We start from the raw sequence: 20,860 nt of genomic DNA on the forward strand, positions 1-20,860 counted from the left end.
TACCTATTAACTACTGTGTAGGAGGTTTGTAACATGGGGTGCTCATTTTCATAAATTTAGGTCAGAAAACTTCTTAAAGTTGCTTTGGAAATATGGAAAAATCATCCAAAAAACAATTTTAACACAGGATCTTCATGGATTCCTTCTCCTTTCCTCCCTGAGATGCGATACGGCCTAATAAGACTTGCAATGCTGTCCTAGGCTTCTTTTGAGCAATTCACCCCTTCTCCGAGGAACACATCAAAGGCCCTTTATGAACAGTTGTTCACCCCATGCATCTCTCTCTCTCTCTCTCTCTCTCTCTCTCTCTCACACACACACACACACACACAGAGAGAGAGAGACACACACAGTGGTTGTCCACATTTCTGTCCTTAAAACCCTTTTATGTGAAGAACTCAGACATACATACATACATACGTGTGTGTGTGTGTGTGTGTGTGTGTGTATTTAGAAGTTGTGGAATATATATATATATATATATATATATATATATATATATATATATATATATATATATGATTCTAACACAATACTTCCACAACTTCTAAATGCGGTAGCAGGAAAGATCAAGCGGATGACTCATTCTCAGATTGGATTGTAATTTTAGCTAAGAAAAACACATTCGTGATGTTCCAACAGCTAACGCTTGTTGCAGGGATGTTCTCTTGATGAGGGCTATCATCAATCCTTGCCGAACCTCTTTCATACTGCAAGATCTGTTACTGAGAAAAGCAGGTGTCGAAAGAGATGGTGCATATTACAAAGACATAAAACATTCCAGGAGTTGACTTGCAAAAAGCAGAGCCAGCTGGTGGCAGAGGACAGTAAATTCAGTGTTATGTTGATCCTGCTTTGTTGGCAGACAACATCTGGGCAGCAAAGTTCACACAGCTGGATAAATGTTGCACCCTGTAGTTTCTTTTTCCACTTGGACTGAAATGGAGGTGTTGGGCATATAATCTGACCTGAACACAAGGCCAAGATGGTGCTGTGCAACAGTATTTCCATTCTGTCTGTATCTGTCCTCGTTTCCCCTCATCTCTGCCTCCTCGTTGAAACAGAGAATGCCGAGACAACTTGGTGCTTCAGATAAACAAGATATATAAAGCAGATTATGTAATGAACAACCTGCATTATTGCACATAACAATTGATCCGAATGTGGAATTTTGTAGACACACTTCCTTCTGGAAGAACAATTTGGAGAGCAAGCCATATTCTTCCAGTGGCTCTTTGCTTTATTTATCCATGTATTTATGAATAAAAGTATTTATACCTTGTATACCTGGTCCAAAAGCCAGACCGCCCAACTTGAAATATGAATATAGAGCAGTGTAAGGCCAGGTGTCCCTCTTTAGACTGAGCCTGTATCTTGTTCTACTCATACCACTTTTGCGGTATGCTTTTGCATGCTCACCTCAGTGTATCTGCTGCTGCTGCTAAGTGTTGCCTTGGTCCCATAGCCATATTATATGGCTACAGGAGATTGGGAAACACCAATCTAATGGACAGATGAGATCAGCCCAATCTGGTGCCTTCCAGATGTTTTGGAATGGAGCTGATGGGAGTTAGAGTCCCAAACATCTGGAGGACACCAGAATTGGGAAGTGTCCCAGAAATAGACATCATGAATGAATGTAATCAGAGAAAGAGAGAGAGAAGCTCTGGGCCAAATTTAACGAAGGTGTTCCATTAGTGGGAGCCAGCACAAGAGCTCCTGCTGGAGCAGGGGTCAGCAAACTTTTTCAGCAGGGGGCCGGTCTAGTGTCCCTCAAACCTTGTGGGGGGCCGGACTATATTTTGAAAAAAAATATGAACGAATTCCTATGCCCCACAAATAACCCAGAGATGCATTTTAAATAAAAGGACACATTCTATTCATGTAAAAACACCAGGCAGGCCCCACAAATAACCCAGAGATGCATTTTAAATAAAAGGACACATTCTACTCATGTAAAAACATGCTGATTCCTGGACCATCCGTGGGCCAGATTTAGAAGGCGATTGGGCCGCATCCGGCCCCCAGGCCTTATTTTGGGGACCCCTGTGCTACAGCAACAGGGACTTCCCCCCTCACTCTTTTACACAGACTGATCAGTAGCAAGATACTTACATGTGCATATGCACAAAAGGGGTACATCCAGAATTTTGCAAGCTATCTAAATCAATAACTAAATCAATGCATAAATTTGGAACTTCTGTGAGAAATTACAGTGTGGTCTACTTTTGTGTTTGAGGATATATCTTCCAAACAATGTAGAATCCCGATTATTGTACACCTCATAAAAAAAAAGTTTGCATAGAATTGTAGAGTTGGTAGGGACTCTGAGAGCCATCTAGTCCTTCCCCCTGCAATGCAGGAATCTCAACTAAACCATGTGTATGGAATCATAGAATTGGAATGCTGCTCTTCTGTGACTGGTGTCCAAAGGGCAGAATCATCTAGCTTCTCAAAGCGCATAGACCAAAACCACTATTGAAGATTGGACAGTCTTCCAGAATAGCATGTGATGCACCTGAAAAGGAGATCAGGACTCCCAGTGGACCTTCGGAAGCTACTCTTGAAAGCTTTTAGTAATTTGACAGATTTATCACGGTCCTTTCCCAGGCAAATGGAAGTTTGTTCATTTCTTTTCACATTCATTCATAAATACAATATTGTAGAGTACTTCCTACACCTCAGATGTGGGAGAGTTGGCATTATGTGATAGTTGATAGCTGTAGGTTGGGGAAAAGACAGCATTTTCCCTTCATATTTTTTGCTTTCTAAATATGCCTGTTCACACTGCTCCCAGAGTCTTCTGTAGACCTCATAGTCAGCTAACAGGCCCATGTAGGTCTCAAAATGAATACAGATGGGCCAAATCATTCCAATTGCTATTCACTTTCCCAGAGCCAGCCCACTTGTTGCTTCCCACTCTGAAAACATTTGGAGAGTTTGTCATCCTCAGTAGTGGAAGAAACATATGGTGTTTTGAGCAGTGACGGTATCAACAAAGGAACTTTTCATTTAAGAGTACAGCAATGGGGATAGTTATGCAATCTGAATTATTCATAAAGGGGAAAAATTGAATAGCAATTGTGATCACTAAATCTTACGGTGTTTATTCATTAACTATATTCAACTGCTTATACTTTTGCACTTTCCTTTTCAACTGAAAAGTATCCACTTATTTTGGGCTCAACACGCATAGGTGAAACAAAAAGTGGAAAGAACAGAAATCGTTTGTACTTTTATATGCAAATATTCTGCCATGATAAATAGTGTAGTGGTAAATTTGGAGGTACATATAGGTGAGCATAATGGCATAACCCAGTGTTTCTCAACCAGTGTGCCTCCAGATGTTTTGGGACTACAACTCCCATCATCCCTAGCTAGCAAGACCAGTGGTCAGGAATGATGGGAGTTGTAGTCCCAAAACATCTGGAGGCACACTGGTTGAGAAACACTGGCATAACCCATAACCATATTTCCAAGACCACCAAGAGATGGGTAGGAGGAGTCAGATTTACCGGGGGGGGGGGGGCAAGGGCAGCAGACTCTTACCTTTATTTTTAAAAAGTGAGTACATTGGACATCTCTGAAGAAAGTTAGGGCACAAAACTTGAAGGTAGCTCTCATGCTTGGGTACTCAGCAGGCAGCACAATTGCTAAGGACACGTAATCACTTAAACACATGGGTGTCCATAGCTTAGGTCTAAGCGGGGAACAAGGATGCATAATTATGCAGGATAACCTCTCCTTGACTTTTGTACACCTGCAATATGATGTTTTTTGTTCAAAGGAGCCATGGAAACTGGTGCAAATATATGGCTAGATAATAAAGGAAGACAAATGGGTTTAATTTTTGCAGCTGTCCTTTCCCAACTTCATATAAGTAGGAGTGTGATACCAGTCACCATTTGCGGCACTGCAGCCCAAGCCTTAGTGTGGTCTGATGTCATAGATCACCCACTCATGCATAAAAACAATGTTGTCTAAAAATATATTGGTTTATATTTTTAAGGATATAGAAAACAAATTGTGTTTGAAAAAACATTGAATGCATTTTAAAAGATAAAAAGGGGATTGCAGATAGCATGTGTTAGGGATTGAAATGTATTTGAACCCCTGGGACACTGTATGACTAACTACATGGTTCATCTATATTTAAGCAACTACATATTATCTTATTATCCAGTTACTGTATATTCTTATTCTTATTTCTCTCTTCCACAACCAGCTTTCAATGCCCTGAATGTTACATACCAAAAATGGTGGGTGTTTTTTTTTAAAAAAAAGATAAATGGTGACCCATAAAATGGAACATTATTATGTCAGGTAAAATATATGCTACAACACCTGAGTGACTGTCATGTATCATATTTGTTATTGGTATAAATATACTCCCTTCCTTTATGGCTGGAATAACTGCCGGGCCACCACGGTTTAGCTAGCGAACATTAATGCAGTTCTCTTAGACCTCATGTACAGGTGTTGACAGATCTTTGTTTTTCTTATGGCTTCTTCTAACGATTCAAAATTGAATGAAACAAGAGACTTCTGAATTTGATCTCTTTAGCATTAATGGTGGAATGTACAAATCAGCCATCTGCAATGCATGCTGCAAGAAACTCTCTCTGTGTGTGGGGGGGGGGGCAAGATAATTAGTTTTGAGAAGATTTGTGCAGCATTATGGCAAGATGGAGGAAAAATGGAAGATGTGCTATTATATATCAGTGTCTTGGAAAGACTGATATGAACAGCTGAGACCACACTGTGTGTACCAGTGCTGATAAGTAATGCGCTTGCCTGATATGGGGACTGACTTGAGCTGCAAGATAGCTAGGCTCAGCGTGAAAAACTAATATATATTTAGCTTTCCAGTTGCTTAAAAATGGTGTGTGTGTGTGTGTGTCTGTATGTGAACATTGTTTTGATTTCATAATCTGATGGGACTGAAGTCCAAAGATAATTGGACATCAAGGCAGAATGAGGGAAATGGATAGTCTGAACGGAAGCAAATATTAAACGAACCCTGATTAAAACAGAAAAGGGGAGCTGTTTGCCTTCATTGTCTAGACTAGTGTCCACTGCCGTTTTATCATGTAAGGGACCCTCACACCGTGTTTGCTGGCATTCCATCACTAGCTGTCGCTCCACCGTATCCACTGCAAAGAGTGTTAAGTAAATGGAAGTGATAACTCCGCACAAGAGAGCTATCAACAAGCGAGGAATTTCATCTGTTCGTGGGATATGGAATTCTATCTCTGGAACTAGACCACCCTTGGATAGGCAAGATTGTATTCAATTGAAACGATGTTGGTGGCATGGCTGAATCTCTGCTCTGTTTCTAGGTTCAGACAGCCATGAGATTAGGCCTGTTTCAAGCTGTCTCGTTTCCACGGTTGTGCTCTTTCTTCTGATCCTGATCATTAAGAGCTTAGGTTTCTTCTTGAAATATTAGTATTTGCTGTCACCACACCTTTCCTCCTGTTTGCCCCACCCCGCAAATCAAGCAACCAACTTATCCTTTAGATTCCAGAATGCTTGAATAGTATTTCCATCTCATATACTGGTTTCAGTAGTATACTTGTTACACTTGGCTTATTTTGATCGACACGCTTCTTTGTGTACTTCTGTTCAAAGGAATGTGCTAGTAAGTTGGCAAAAGAAAAATGAATGATGGCACATTCCAGAATACCAGTCACGTTTGCAGCAGGAAAAAGAAGCACCGTCTGGGCTACGGAATCTTAAAGGCTATGGTTACAATAGTGGATGTAGTGGTAATACACCTAAATAAGAATCACAGAATCACAGAAGTTTAGAGTTGGAAGGGATCCTAAGGATCATCTAGTCCAATACTCTGCAATGCAGGAATATGCAGCTGGCCCATGCGGGGATTGAACCTGCAAACTTGGCGTTATCAGCACCATGCGCTAACCAACAGAGCTATCCAGGCTGTCACAAAATATAAAACATTTTTCAGAGCACTTGTAGCTTGTAAGGTAATGGGTACACTGTGCACATTCACATCTTTAAGTGGGTATTTGTGCCTCACGTATATAAACTGAAGCAGGGGAGAATATTTATCCTCCCCTTTTCATGCAACCATTCATCATCTTTGAATGACTTTTGGGGGATAGGCATAAAGAGTTTATGTCTTTCCTTTAAAGATGATGTCTGAGCAAAAGAGAAAAAGCCCTTGGCTGTTTCTTTCTTAAAGGAAAGACAAAAAATCCTTAAAATGCTTCCACTTAAAAATGAATTAAATATTTATTGGGAAGGGGTTAGGGTGTCCTCCAACTCATAAAAATGGTTGGGCAGCATACTTTGTGGCACCAAATTTAAACACCCTAAGCTAGGCACAGATGAAGTTTATTATGTGAACCTCAGCAGAGCCTTGCTGGATCAGACCAAAGGCTCATCTAGTTTAACATCCTGTGTTTCACAGTGACCAGACAGATGCCTATGGGGAGTCCAAAAGCAAGGCATGAGCACAGTAGCATTATCTTGCTGCTATTTCACAGCAGATGCTTTGCAAAGGCAGGCTACCTCTGATGGCTAGTTGCCACTGATAGCCTTATTGTCTGTGAATTTGCTTAATCCCACTTTAAATTCTTTATGTTTGTGGCCATTACAATACCTTGTAATTTCCTGAATCCCACTTGGATTCTTGTTTAAAAAACTGGTGTTATATTTGCCGCTTTCCAGCCGTAAGTATGGAGGCTGATCTTAGGGATATTTCACATTTGATTCTTTAAAGAACTTTTGGGTGGTGAATAACATCCGGACCAAGTGATCTGTTAATTTTCAGCTTGTTCATAAGGACTAGAACTTTTTCTCTTGTCCTCATATTTGTCTTGGATCTTATGACTCCCTCCTTGGAAATGTCAGTTCAGGCATCTTCTACGTATTCTGCAGTGAAGACAGGAGCAAAAAATTAATTCAGTTTCCCTCAATGTGGAGCCGAGTAGGAAATTAAACCCCAAACTTGGTTAAGCAAAGAACTTTGGATTTAAGGAGATTTTGTCTTATTGACTTCTCTGTGCCTGCAGGTTGCCTCAAATCTGAGAATTCCAGCTTAACTGGAAAATAGATCAGACTGGCAAATTGATTTTCTTGCATTCTCACATGACTCCTAAAGGAGATATCTAATTATCTGAAACCTCGCTCCATAAATACCCTGCTTCCTGCTGGCCCAGAGTACCACTTGGGAGTTCAATACAGTAAAGTACAAGCCACATCAAAGCATATTATACTTTCCCCCTAAAACGTATGTATTTAATTTTAGAAGGGGACTGAAAGTTAAGCAGGCACTTGGAAAAATTGTCTTCCAAACTTGATTGATACTTTAAAAAGGGGTGGGTGGGTGGGAAGCATAATCAACACATTTTTCAGCCAGCGCCTTAAAGAACAGAGCTATGACATTTCTGCAATTTTGAGGCAATTCATAGCGTTATGGTCAATTGATTTTATGTGCCTGTGGGCTTGATTATAATAACTTGTAATCATTATTGGAATGCATATTTTGTGGAGAAAGAAACTAATCAAAACCTTCTAACCCAAAGAAAACTACAAGTAAAGAACAAAACACTATATAAAGGCTGCTGTAAGATCACATGATAATGAAGTACATCCATTGGTATTTAAGGTGCTTAAATAATTGAACTTCAGAAAATAGTATTGGACGTAAAATGCAATTTCTAGTCTTAATGTGGGGCTGAGGGGTGTGGAGGGGTGGATCCACTCCTGCTTTTGAAACCCTGTTGCCAGCAAGGACAGAAGGTGGTGGAGGAGTTCCCTACCAGCTCACCAACTTGAGTGTGCTGTAGCTGAGGGATCGGACCCTTTGGGATCCATGGGGCTTTAGATCTAATGGTGTCCCATCTCTGATCTCCATAGGCTCCATCACCTGAGACATCTACCATGGTGGACTACCTCTGTCCCAAGTGGTGCTGTTCTGTGCCGATGGGATAAATCCATACGATCCCATCCTCCTGAACCACTGGCGTTTGCATGTGCTCCACGTCTCATAAATTTGGACCACTTCAGTTGATACCTGTCACAGGATTAATTTCAGGGGACTTGAGTACTTGATATTTTGTGTGTGGGTTGGGGGAACTAGTTATTGACTTATAATTTCACAGTGCCTTTTCACTGAAGAGTTACAGCTTTTAACTAAGCATGTTGCATGTAAATATAGCATCTTTTGATTTTTTGGTGGGGGGGGGGAATGAAGGTCAGTGATTTTTGGACTGAAACCAAAAGTAGTATATGAAACAAGATACCTTGTTTTCTGAATCTAAGAGTGTCGTCATACACGCTGCTGAGAAACTAGTCCATAAGTGTCAGCAACTGCTCATTACTGTCTCATGTGGTGAGCCGTGTAACTGCAACCTCTCAGAGAAGAACCTGTCAGATCTGAACCAAGGTCTATCTCCTGAGGTTGACCATTATTTCCTCCTGGGCAGGAATGAGTATAAAGCACTCCATTTTCCAGCTGAAGAAACTTTCTCAAAGAAACAAAAGTCTACCAGAGCTCTAACATGCCTCATTTTCCATCTTGCTCCTTGGTTCTGACTCCTTCCTGCCTGGTTTTCTGCTTGTCCTTGCTGCCCATCCTTCGAGTTGACCTTTGCTGCCCACGGTTCATTTTTGATAGCAGGACAGGATTGTGCATGAGCTTCTCTGCGTGGATGCACTGCATTGACTCGCCACATTGCACTTGTATAGCAATTCAGAGCAATTAGGTGGCATCTAATAGAATATGGGCTCTGTGAAATGTGAGCACATAGAATTGCCTGAGTACTTTGTATGTGTGGCAGTAAAAACCATGACAGCTGCACTCACAGCCTGAACTCATCAGTGGAACATTTGTTGAAAATTATAGGGCCAAGCAAGAATTTTGAGAAGAGGTTAGATGGTAGCAGGGGTTGGGGAGAGATGACGACAGAAATGACAAGGTAGGGCAACAGTTTAATTTTGTCTCTTTGTTCTCTTTAGGCACAGCCTTGGAGTTCCTAGATAACTCTGCAGTAAGCAAAACTTTCAGCAGTGTGGTATTCTGAAATTAGGGTTGAGTGTTAGTGTTGTTCTCTTCCTTGGGACCAGTATATCTTTAACTTGCTTCCAGTAGAACATTCTGGCTGTTAAGGAGCAAATAGAAGACTTGTTTTCTTTGTAGGGCTTGCTGGGAATGTTGAGCTGGTTTGAGTGCTTGCAACACAAGTCAAGACCACAGATAGCCCAAATTTACTGGTTTTTGCCTTTCACCGGTTTCAGGCGGTTTCAGCTCCTCCACTCCACACAGCTGCATTTCAACGTAGCCTTTGCATAGTTTGATCAAAAATTGCACAGCTGGTTGGGGGCACTATGAAACCACAAGGTTAGAAGAAAATCTTGACCTTTTCGAACTCTTTCTGCACATCTAATTTATTGTGCTTTGTAAGATTTAATTAGATAGGTTTTATCTTGTTGCTTCGCAGCAGAGTGTGTGCCTTGGCTTTCCTAAGCCTAACTTTCCATCCACGCAGGCTTGAACTTGGAAAACATGTTTGCTTTTATGAGTGCTTCCTCTCCACCTCATAATTATATTTGCCTTTCATCCCATTTGGAATTTCTCATATGTTTGATTCCTCCAGCAATGAATATGATTTGGTGAAGGTATGTAGCACTTGCTTGCAGCAGCTACTTCAGCTTTCCTGCCTTTATTACACATTCATCTGCTTGCTTCTTTTCTGGAAGCTTATTAACCCACTCGCATGACACAGTCCTTCCAGTAAGGCAGTGCCAAACGGTATAGCAGCATGCCAGAACACTTTAGAAATGAGCATGCTGTTTATTCTTCCAGGGATTAAATAGAATGACTTCCTTCATCTAATATTTATGCCCCAGTCGGTTCAAAATTCCTCTTCATGTTTTATTTTTAAAAGAAGTGAAAGAAAGAGATATGCACCATTTTTACCATCACCATATTGTTTTAGAAATTAGTTTTAAGGATTCCTGCACGAATATCTTTTTTGGGGGGGGGCCTGCATGCTAAAAGCATAAGCTGTGAGAAGGAACAAGGGAATTTTTTAGAAACATGTGTACAGTACCATGACTTGACAGAAAGATGTGTGTAAATGCCAGGGAAGCTATAATTGGCCAGGGACCACCAGCTCATGTGCATATCTTAAAAAACATGTGTGCATGTTCCATATTGAGTGAAGTGGCCTTGAGAGAAGGAGGAATGCTTGGAGCTCTATGATGTTCTAGGGGTGAATGTTAGAACTATTGCAGAGTTATCGCTACTTGTGACTGTTTGACCTGGCTTCATGTCAGAGCTGTTAACCTCTAAATAGCACAGGTTCCCTCCCCCTCTTCTTCTTCTTTTTTTAAAGAATGTGTTCTCTCTCTCTCCCTTTAGAAGATTCCTCATTAATGTAATTTATGGAAACCTCAGTCCCTGAACCAGAAGCTTTCCTCAGTTCTAGGAACTGCATCAAAAAGGGTATGAGAAATACTCAGCTTCAGGCTGAATGCAACTGTCGGCTACCCTGGTTTGCCTTATTTGTTGCTATTAATTTATTATTTAGGTTTGTACCCATCCCTTCAAAAGCATTATCAGGGCAACTGACGATAAAATATTGAAAGCGCCACAAATTAAGAGTTACATTACCATAAACTGAAAAACAACAACACTCTAGAAGCAGTGTTCGCAAAGAAAAGACCAATGCAAGTTTTTAAACCCTGGAAAATAAAAAAGGCCTTTGACTGGTGCTGAAATGAGGACCCAGATGAGCCTCTCCTGGAAAAGCACACCAAAGATCTCTCTTCTTGGTATTGCCGCATGTCCGGGAGTGGGGGGTGGGTGGGTGGGAGGTGACTGAAGATTTTGCAGTCCAAGCAGGACCATGTTGAGACTGGTGATCTTTCAGGCCTTGTATCCTGAGCAAGACTGGAGGAATTGCAAGGGCTACAGAGTTTGGGCCCACTGTGGCACCGGGGAGCACACCTGTGTGTAAAGGTTGTGATCCAAGCCCCAGGCTCTCCCCCACAGCTCAGCATGTGCCTGCTCTTTCATTAATGCAGTTGGCTTATTTAGGGGTTTCCAGTTCCTTTTCTCTTTCAATCAAAGCCCCCAAAGCAGCTCACAATAAGATATAGAATTTACAATATGAAACGTCTTCTTCTTCTTCTTTTTTTAAAAAGGCAAAATAATCATGCTGTGCTCACTCCACTTCTCTGAGTGGTGAGAACTTCTAGGGAAAGAATATGACTTCCCTTGGAAGGAGGTTAATGGAAGTGAATAGTGTTCATTTGTTTACCAATAAACAGCTTGAGTCCCCTATCAGATTTTGAGGGAGAGACACCACTGACCCCCCCAGATTGCTTTCTTACAGGGCCGGCTCTAGGAGTAGTCTGGGTGGTGCGGGGCGCCAGGGCGCCGGCATGCCCACCAGCCGCAGCAAGGGGTGGGGTGGGGGCGCCGGAGCAATCTTCGTAACCCGAAAGTTATGTATGCAGAGCGGTACATAACTAGAGGGTCCACTGTACTTGACAACCTTGCCAGGACTGCTAAGAGAATTTGCAGTAGCGTTTTTGATTCTGTTAACTGTCTCCTATACACCCCTAAGTCTTAAAACACAGAACACATCCTTTAAATAGTATCCCAACTTCTTACACCCAAAAGCCAGAAGAGAAAACTTTTCACTGTCCTCCCACAAATGCCATATTTGTTTGTTTATTTATTTGCTTGGGGTCTAGGGACAGGTTAAAACAATTTAAAAACACAATATTGAATACAGATTGCAATCAAGTGAATAGAATGTGTCATTCTACTAGGTGTGAAAGATCAGGGTAAAAAGGTACATATTCACCATATGACACCATATGATTGTAATAAAGGGGAGGGAATTTCACACCTTAGGCCAACCCTCTAACATCCCACTGTTCAAAATTGGGTTGCTCATTTTTTTGTCCCAAGCTCTTGCAGGAGCCAGTTGACTTGTGCAAGACCAAAAACCGAGTGTCTTTTTGGTTCTGCATTTTGGTGTGAGATAGCTGACTTAAGTGAGACCCCAAAAATGGGATGTTCTGGGATCCAACCAGAAGCTGTGATGACTTCTATAATTCCAGGATGTCCCACTCAAATTGGCATGGTTGAGGGATATGTTTAGGGATGGCCAAAGAAGTTGCACTCTCCTGACCCCTCTCAAAGCTTCTGAGTGTGGTGGAGCTACCAAGAGGACCCACTTGGTGGATGGTCTGGGAGGATCTATAGGGAAAGAAGGAGGCCTCCCATATTAAGTCGGGTTGAGTGTACTTCTATTCTGAGGAATTCCATACTAAGGTGAACCACCATTGGGCAGGGGAAGAGGCAAATCACATGACGTCCTCAGATTGATAGGCAGCCTCAGAGGACAGTGACAGAAGTCAGATTTGGGGTGTGTGCATGTGTATGTGTGTTATCTTATGTGTACTTGGAGTAAGTACAGCATATAGCTTGCAGCAGGAGGGGTTAACCTGTGGCTTTTTGGATGTTGTTGGACTCCAGCTCCCATTGGCCCAGCCTCCAAGACCATTGGTTAGGGATGATGTGAATCCAGCAACATTGGAAGGGTCACAGGTTAGCCACCCCTTGCCTGGAGGCTGCAGTTGAGTGGTGTGAAATGAACCCACAACTTGTAGCGGGTTTACCTTAAGATCCCCCTTTGGTTTTGATTCATTTTTCATTCCGATATTGGTTGGCTTCATGTTGGCTTTGAACTGCAGTGGAAGTTTGGTTTTGTTTTGACTTTATTCTAACTCAGCAGGAGGCTGTCTCCTTATACATATGCAACGCGTTTGCAAGAGAGATTTTTTCCTACTATAAAAAGGCTTGTGTTTTTGCTGGTTGATGCCCACAGTTGAAAGGCTGGATACATGATGTGGTTTTGTGAGAAGTGGAGTCGAGGAAGTGTAGCACACAGGGATGTTTTGATTACTGTTTTTTCTATTTAGAGCGGAGTCTTGCTTTGAAAATACTTGGTGTCCTTTAAACGGTCACACTTGGTGGTGCTGTTCAAAACAGCAGGGGCGAAAATGCCAGGGAAAATACTACCTGCCACTGTAAAATGCTATCTTTCAAAATACCTGCCCCATTAACCTGGAGACTTGTCTAACAGAGAGCTGTAATTTGACCCAAGCTCTTTCAGGTGCACCATTCTCCTTAATTCCAGGGAGGAAGTGAAAACTGCAATTCTGAGAGAAGTTCCATAGCAGTTCTTTTTATCTTTTAAAAATGTGGCCCTGGGTGTCCACCTTCTCTAAGTGGTGCAGGAAGGAAGGAGACACACTGCAACCATAACACAACTACCTGCTTTATTCTTGCATTAAATTAACTTTTAAAAATACATAAAATACATATTTAAATTCCTGTTCATGTTGCAGTTCTCTCTGCTCTCTTTTTATTCCCATTGTCCCCCACCCCCCACCCACTGCCCCCCCCGGTCCCCTTTCTGCCCTTTGTTCCTTTTCCAAAATTAGATTTAGAAAGCCTTAGAACTGCAGCTACCTCCTCAGGGAAGGGAAGTCTTCTGTACTGAAACACTTTTCTTAGCTCCAATTCCTACAGTATCTTTTTCAATAGCGTATGCAGCTGCTTCTCAATGCCTAGCTAGTAGGAACGGTTGTATAGGAGAGGGAAAATATGTCTGCACAGAGACATTTGTAGCTGTAGTTAACAATTATGTGTCAGCATTTCCACGGCAAACCCTCTTTCCAAGAGTTTGTGACTCTTGCCATCAGCATTTTGCTACAACCCAAAACTTGGCATATTCATACTTGGATCCAGAATGACTTTTTGATTTTTAACATAATATTGGAGTCAAAGCAATGCACTAAAACTATTAGGCTGATGCAAATAGTGTTAAGAAATTCATGCTTTTAAAAAGTAGTGTCCTGGCACGATACCATGCCAGAATGTAGACTAATAGCTGAAGGCAATCTGAAGTGGAAAGGCATATACTGTACAACCTAGTAGTTACTTTATGCAAGTACTGTAATGCTGACAGTTGAATGGACACACAGACACTTACTCTCTCCCTTTTAGGAGGATTTCTGAAACCTAGCTTACATTAGGGAAACCTGATTAATGCGAATGGCTTACGTTCTGGGGAGTGACAAAGAATTTAGACCTTCTCTCCCATATCATACTGGCAGACACTGCAAATTTGTGACTGTTAGCATGCAGGCATTTTTAGGTAGAGTTTGCACTTTGCAAGTGGGATATTATTATTATTATTATTATTATTATTATTATTATTATTATTATTAAATGTATTGGATCTGATTCAATTTCGGTTGAGATATGCATGTAACAACCTGAATCTTTGCTCATGTTGCTCTTCTCTCCTATCTTTATTGGTTGCATTTTTATTGGATACATTTATTTGCTTGCCAGATATTTATTTGATGCATTTATTTGCTTGCCAAACTCAAAAAGGTTTGAGATTTGAAGTTCTGCTGCTGATGAAACACGACCGCTTTTTGTTATGTGAATTGGCCCTAACTATCAGCTCTGTCTATCCTCTTCACTAATGGCAGCAGTAGTATGTGTGAATCCCATATAAAGAACTACACTCAGCTCCACTTCTCCTTTACATCTGCAGGTGGGTAGTGGAAGTGCTGGACCAGTGTCTTGCCACAGTAATGGAGTGGGTGAGAGCCAACAAACCAAAACTCAATCCAGATAAGACTGAGGCACTATTAATGGGTGGGGCCAGATGGGTGGGAGATCGCCTGTTCTTGATGGGGCTACACTTCATCTGAAGGAGCAGGTTCATAGCTTGGGGGTCCTCCTGGATCCTTTGCTGTCACTCGAGACTCAGGTGGCCTCAGTGGCCCAGAGTGCCTTCCATCAGCTTTGGCTGGTGGTCCAGCTATGCCCCTATCTGAACAGGGATAGCATAACTACTGTTGTCTATGTTCTGGTAATCTCAAGGTTAGATTACTGCAATGTGTCATACATAGGGTTGCCTCTGAAGACAGTTCGGAAACTTCAGCTAGTGCAGAATTCAGTGGGCAGGTTGCTCGCTGGGGCAAGATGGTTTGAGCATATTACACTGATCCTGGTCCAACTGCACTGGCTACCAATTAGTTCCTGGGCCCAATTCAAAGTGCTGGTTTTGACCTATAAAGCCTTAAACAGCTCAGGACTGCAGTACCTCAAGGACCGCCTCCTTCCATATGAACCTACCCAGACCCTGAGATCATCCTCTGAGGCCCTTCTTCATGTGCCTCCTCCTCGAGAGGTCCGGAGGGTGGCAACACGAGAATGTCTGTGGAATGCCATCCCTAGGGAAGTTCGCCTGGCGCTGTCATTATATACCTTTAGGCGCCAGGCAAAAACATTCCTTTTAACCAGGCCTTTAGTTGATTTGATTGCCATTCTATGCTGTTTTAAAATGTGTGTTTCTTTGGGGTGCAGGTTATCGGGTTGTTTTTATTTTGATTATGTATTTCATGGTTTTGTATTTTGATTTTGTTCTGTGGACCACCCTGAGACCTCCTGGTATAGGGAGGTATATAAATTCAATAAATAATAATAATAATAATAATAATAATAATAATAATAATAATAATACTGCATGGGGCCATTTAATATCTGACCATGAAGGACTATATCTTGATTTTCAACATAACAGCACATTCCTGCAACTTGGATCAATTTCCCTTCTTCTTGTTGTTCTTGTTCTTCTTCTGGACACCTTTAATTTGCACAAAAAGTAACTTTGGAAAGAAATCAAATATGTACTTAAGTGAAGCTTTGTGAATTTACTTTCTCTCTTTAAAATTCACTAGTCAGGGGAAGGGAAGGGGAAAGAGAAATATGCTTTCCAGCTTGCATTTTGACAGAGGTAACAATAAGCAAATAATTGAAAGGCTGGGTTTCCCCACATAAAATTGTAGCTCTTTTGAGGGCCAAATTCTCAGCAGCCAGGAATTGCTATATATGAAAGACAAGCTGAGTTGCAAATTGGAATGGGGCTCCGTTTTGAAGTGTGTTGTGCTCCATGCTGGTAAGCAGAGCCAGCAGTTGCCTAGGCATGCCTGCTTCACAGAGTGGTTAGATGCTTCCCACTGTGTCTCAGTCCCAGGGAAGTATGCATTATTATCATCATTATTATTATCATCATTATTTTATATTTATAGTCTGCTTTTTTGCCCAACGGTCCTTAAAATAGCTTGCAACAGTTATGCAGCCGTCGAGCATGTGAGCAAAAGCCCCACTAAGACCGTCTGGGTATTGGCACCAAGTTAGTTAGTTCCACAGCAAGCCAGAACTGATTTTTTTTTTAAACATAAGATTGCTAGAGTGTCTGTTTTAGTGATAGATACAGATAGTCACCTAGGAGGGGAGGAGGAGAATGTGTATAATTTGCATGGCAAATAAGTTAAGGATGCCTTGAGACATAGTTACTTGGCCACTGCCTGCATGGAGTCATAGAAATAAATCAGCCCTTTGGAGCAGAGAACTAGGCAGCTTAGCAAATTCTCCCACTGCAGAGAAGCTGATAGTGCAAGAGCTATTTCGCCTCCTGAAAAGGAGACGGAAAATTATCTCTCTGCCTGATTGAAGCTTCCAAACATTCATCAAGGGGAGCTCCATGTACAGGGCAGTCTAAACAGTATGTTTCTGGAGCGTGACTTACTGTTGCTGGACGATTTATGGAATGCACTTTAGAATACGAAATGTTTCAGATGTGGTCTTTTTTTTATCAAAAAAGTACATTTTGATGTGAAGAATGTTTTGCATTGTATCAAGATGGTGTACTTGTGAGACAGTGTTTGCTTGCTGTAAACATTAATATCAATACATTAAATATTAAAAAAAACTAAAGCATTTCAGCTGCATGCTATACGGAGCAAATGTTTATAAGAGTGATCTTAGATCATTATAAATGGTAAAATGCAGATCTTCTTCTAACAAGGTAGAATGAATGTTATGCCCAACTTCCAGTATTCTCAACAGTAAGACACTTACTTTAAGTGCCAAGGTTTCTACTTTTGATGGAAATTATTCAAGATAGGACACAATGTACTATTGAATTGCAGTTAATTGTTTTTCATTATATTCAGTTTTTGTATTGGAGACATTTTGCCTTGATAGTTATTCTATAGGAAATGCAGGAAGAAGAAGCAGGTTTCACATATTCCATTTCTAACATGAGGGCATAGGGCAAGAAGCAGTTTTGTTTTTAGATACTGTGAAGTTTAGGCCAGTTCATACATTATTTTCTATTGTTTTCTTCACTTGCGGGAACCCACTCATATGACCAAGGCAATGTATGAAACAGGAGCTTAGGGACCTTGAATATGGTACTTTCCATGGTGTCTAAGACTCCCAAGATGTACCATTCAGATTTTCGAAGACAGCTCTGGTTGATACTGGTCAGCTTCTGGCTTGTTAGGTACAACAACAACAACAACAACAACAACAATTTATTATTTATACCCCGCCCATCTGGCTGGGTTTCCCCAGCTACTCTGGGCGGCTTCCAACAGAAAAATAAAATAAAACAATCGATTAAACATCAAAAGCCTCCCTAAACAGGGCTGCCTTCAGAGGCTACAAGGCTCTTGCAAGTGGACAGTGCCCATGTAAAGAGAATAAAACAACAGTATATGTAATGATGGGATTTTATCATAATTATTAGGGGCCTCATGCAACAGATAATATTTAGAACCAGGAACCAAGTGGTTTGAGTGGGTGATGCGGCTGCTATTTATGAAAAAGTTGCTTTCCCTGGGTGGAAATGATGATGTCATGGGCAAGCAACCATATCATCCACCCAACCACATGGTATCTGGTTACAGAACTGACTGTAGAAGCAAGTAGATGAAGCAAGTGAAACATACAGTATTGGTAACCTTGTGCTTAAGGTCAGAAGCACATGGGAAGTGTTGTAGTTATGTGGTAGAGCACATGCCTTTCATGCAAAATGGCTTGGGTACAATCCCTGACACCTCCAAGTAGAGTTGAGAAAGACTCATGTCTGATAGTGGCTCTCCAGAGTTCATCAATGTAGACCATGGTTAGGGAACTTCTGTCCCATGGCCCTAATTAAGCCTCTCCATTTGGCCTACAAGCCTGTTTTGGGCCAAGCTATGGCCACCTACCTGATGTCATATGTGACATTAGGTGTTAGATAGTTAAATATGTAGTTGAGTCAAAGGGGAGTTACAAAGGCAAATTGGGTGGATGGATGGTGTCTGCAAAGCCCTGTGCACAGGTGGGCGCTCAGAGGGACTACTACCTTCTGTGAGTGCTAATGGCTAAGAACTACCCTTAAGAGAGAACTCTGTATTCTATTTGTAACTTTTGTAGCTGTTATGTTAATGTAGTATGATTTTTTTTTAAAAAAATAAAAACTTATTACAAAATGCCTTTGCACCTGCAAAGCTCTGTGCACTGCGCTTTATGAAGACTGACAATCAGCTGCTCATGGAGAATGCAAACCCTGATGGTTAGGGAATTGCATAGTTCCCTATTTGGTTGCTTTGCAAACTCCAGCCATTAGCTGGTCACCCACCTGGGCAAAAACAAGTTAGCTGATGTAATTGTGATGTCAGATGATGGGCAGGTGAGCAGCCCCTCCCACCTGTCATACTTGGGCTCTGTCGGGTGGGGCAATGACCAGGGAGAAGGAGGCTCCCTTGCGGACACTAGATGAAGTCTTCAAGGATGCTACCATGCCCACAAGTGGCATCCTGGCAACCCAGATTTTTCCAATGAGGCTCAGTATTCAACTTTATGAGCGCATCAGTGTTCAGTCAGAAAACATTTCAGGCGCTTATGGTCACAAAGATACCCTTGGAAGTATGTGAGCTCTCTCTGATAGGTCAGAGAGCTGATATTTCCACTGTTGCAGATGGAGAGATTTAGTGCCCTGTACAGCTCCTTGACATAACTAACAGCAGGAACAGCAATTTTGGAAAAATAAATAAATAAATAAATAAATAAGAAGAATATAGAATAAATTGTACAAAGAGAAAAATAGTATGCAGATTTGCCTAGTTTTCATGCTTTATTCAAGTAGCAGAACTCAGCTTTCCTTGGGGCAGAGTTTTAATTTCCCTTTTAGCATAGATTTCTCACTGTGTCCCGGTTTTAATCAGCCTTGATACAGGGATTAAAAATCAAGACTCAGCAAAGTACTAATTGTGACCGTATGATTACAATAGCTGATTGTCAGAAAGCCAGAAGGGTCGGGTGGCAAAAACTTGGTCTCTCTCAGATACTTGGGTTCAACTCTGTCTCCTGCAGGTCAGCAATTTCTCATCTGTGAAACAGATATGCATCACAGGGCTCCCGTGAGTGGTCAGTTCTGGCAATACTCTGCCAAAATAAAAGCGATACAAAAATATAAATGGTAGTCGAAATGGTGGCAACGTTAAGAGATTCTGCAAGGGGTTTCTGGCACCACCCCTTTGGGCATCTTGATTTTTATGATTAGGACAAGAACTGTAGTGTTCTCCCAATGAGTTTTCCTTCCAGTATATTTACAGACTAACAGTTTGGGTATTTTCTGAGGGTGTGTTTTGTTTGGCCACAATACCACTTCCCTCTTGGAACTACTAGGGGGTTGTGAGGCTTAACTCACTGGTATGTGTAATGAGCTATAAAAGTGCAAACCATTTGAAATCTGTGAGTGTTAAAAAAATGTTCTTTGGATAAGACCATGTATGTATGCAAAGGGTTAGTCTAAATTGATTTTTTACAAGGTTTTGGAAATCTGAGTAGGTTTCTGAACTCGGGGAAAAAATCCCTTAAAAATAAATGGAAATGCTGTAAATTTGTAGTCACAGAGGTGTCAAATACTTCCACAATGCAAGTAATGTTCTGGCAGGACTGACTCTACAGTGAATTAAAGCTGTCCTCAGGGAGGGGTGTGTGTGCACAACCCTCTTAGGCATTGAACCTACATACTGTACCGTGTTTCTCATATTTTAAGATGTAGCCATAAAATAAGATGTAGAAGGATTTTCAAGCATTTGAGAAATATAAGCCATACCCCAAAAATAAGCCATAGTGGTAGGCGCCATTCTGGAGGGCGCCAAGGAAGAGGCGATGCTTCCCGCACCTCTCCGGTCACCTCCGAGCCTCCGGGAGCCAGCAGCAGCAATGCCAGCTGCGGCAGGAGGAGGAGGAGGCTTGCCGGGTCGGCACCCAGCAGCACCATGTGGAGCGCCCCGAGCCTCCAGGAACCAACGCTCCTGCTGGCTTGGGGCTTGGAGCGCATGGCGCTGCTGGGTGCCGACCCGGCAGGCCGCCTCCTCCTTCTGCTGTGTTACTGCTGCTGACTTCCGGAGGTTTGGGGCACGCTGGGCGCCGACCCGGCAGGCTGCCTCCGGAGCCCCGACCCGGCGGCGGGACACGGCAAAAGCCGCAGCGCGCGCCGCTCCGAGCACCGACCCAACGGGACGGTGTCTTAAATTATGAGAAACATGGTATGTCCTTTTTCTTATCATGCCTTTCAATTTCCAAATCAGAAAGCTGTTTTAGTCCCCCACCCCATGCACATAAGAAGATTGTTACTAAAGGGAAGCAACTAGAACTTGGTATTTACTTAGGCATGAAGTTGGAGGTTCTCAAACACTTGGACAGTTGCTAATTCATTTTTTGTTTCTGTCTGCTGTTCTGGATAATACCCTGTGGCTCTTAAGTGCACCTAAGTCCTATGATCCACCCATTCATCAGCAGATACAAATTGGCCATTTTGGGGGTAGCTTTCTATAACCAGCACACTGATTCTATTTTATTTTTGTTCATTGGATTGTGTTATGATACATTTGGAATGGATTACTGAAAACCTTCAGTTGTACCATGTCATAAATAGACTGGCCCTGA

General features: G+C 41.9%; 1 long non-coding RNA gene across 13 annotated transcripts in view; it reads left to right on the forward strand.

Moving 5' to 3' along the window:
• Positions 1–20,860, forward strand: part of LOC118089812 (uncharacterized) — a 256,572-nt gene that overhangs the window by 59,667 nt on the left and 176,045 nt on the right. The window lies entirely within an intron of this gene.

This window comes from Zootoca vivipara, chromosome 8 (assembly GCF_965207765.1).
Source record: "Zootoca vivipara chromosome 8, rZooViv2.hap1.1, whole genome shotgun sequence".
Classification (NCBI taxonomy): Eukaryota; Metazoa; Chordata; class Lepidosauria; order Squamata; family Lacertidae; genus Zootoca; species Zootoca vivipara.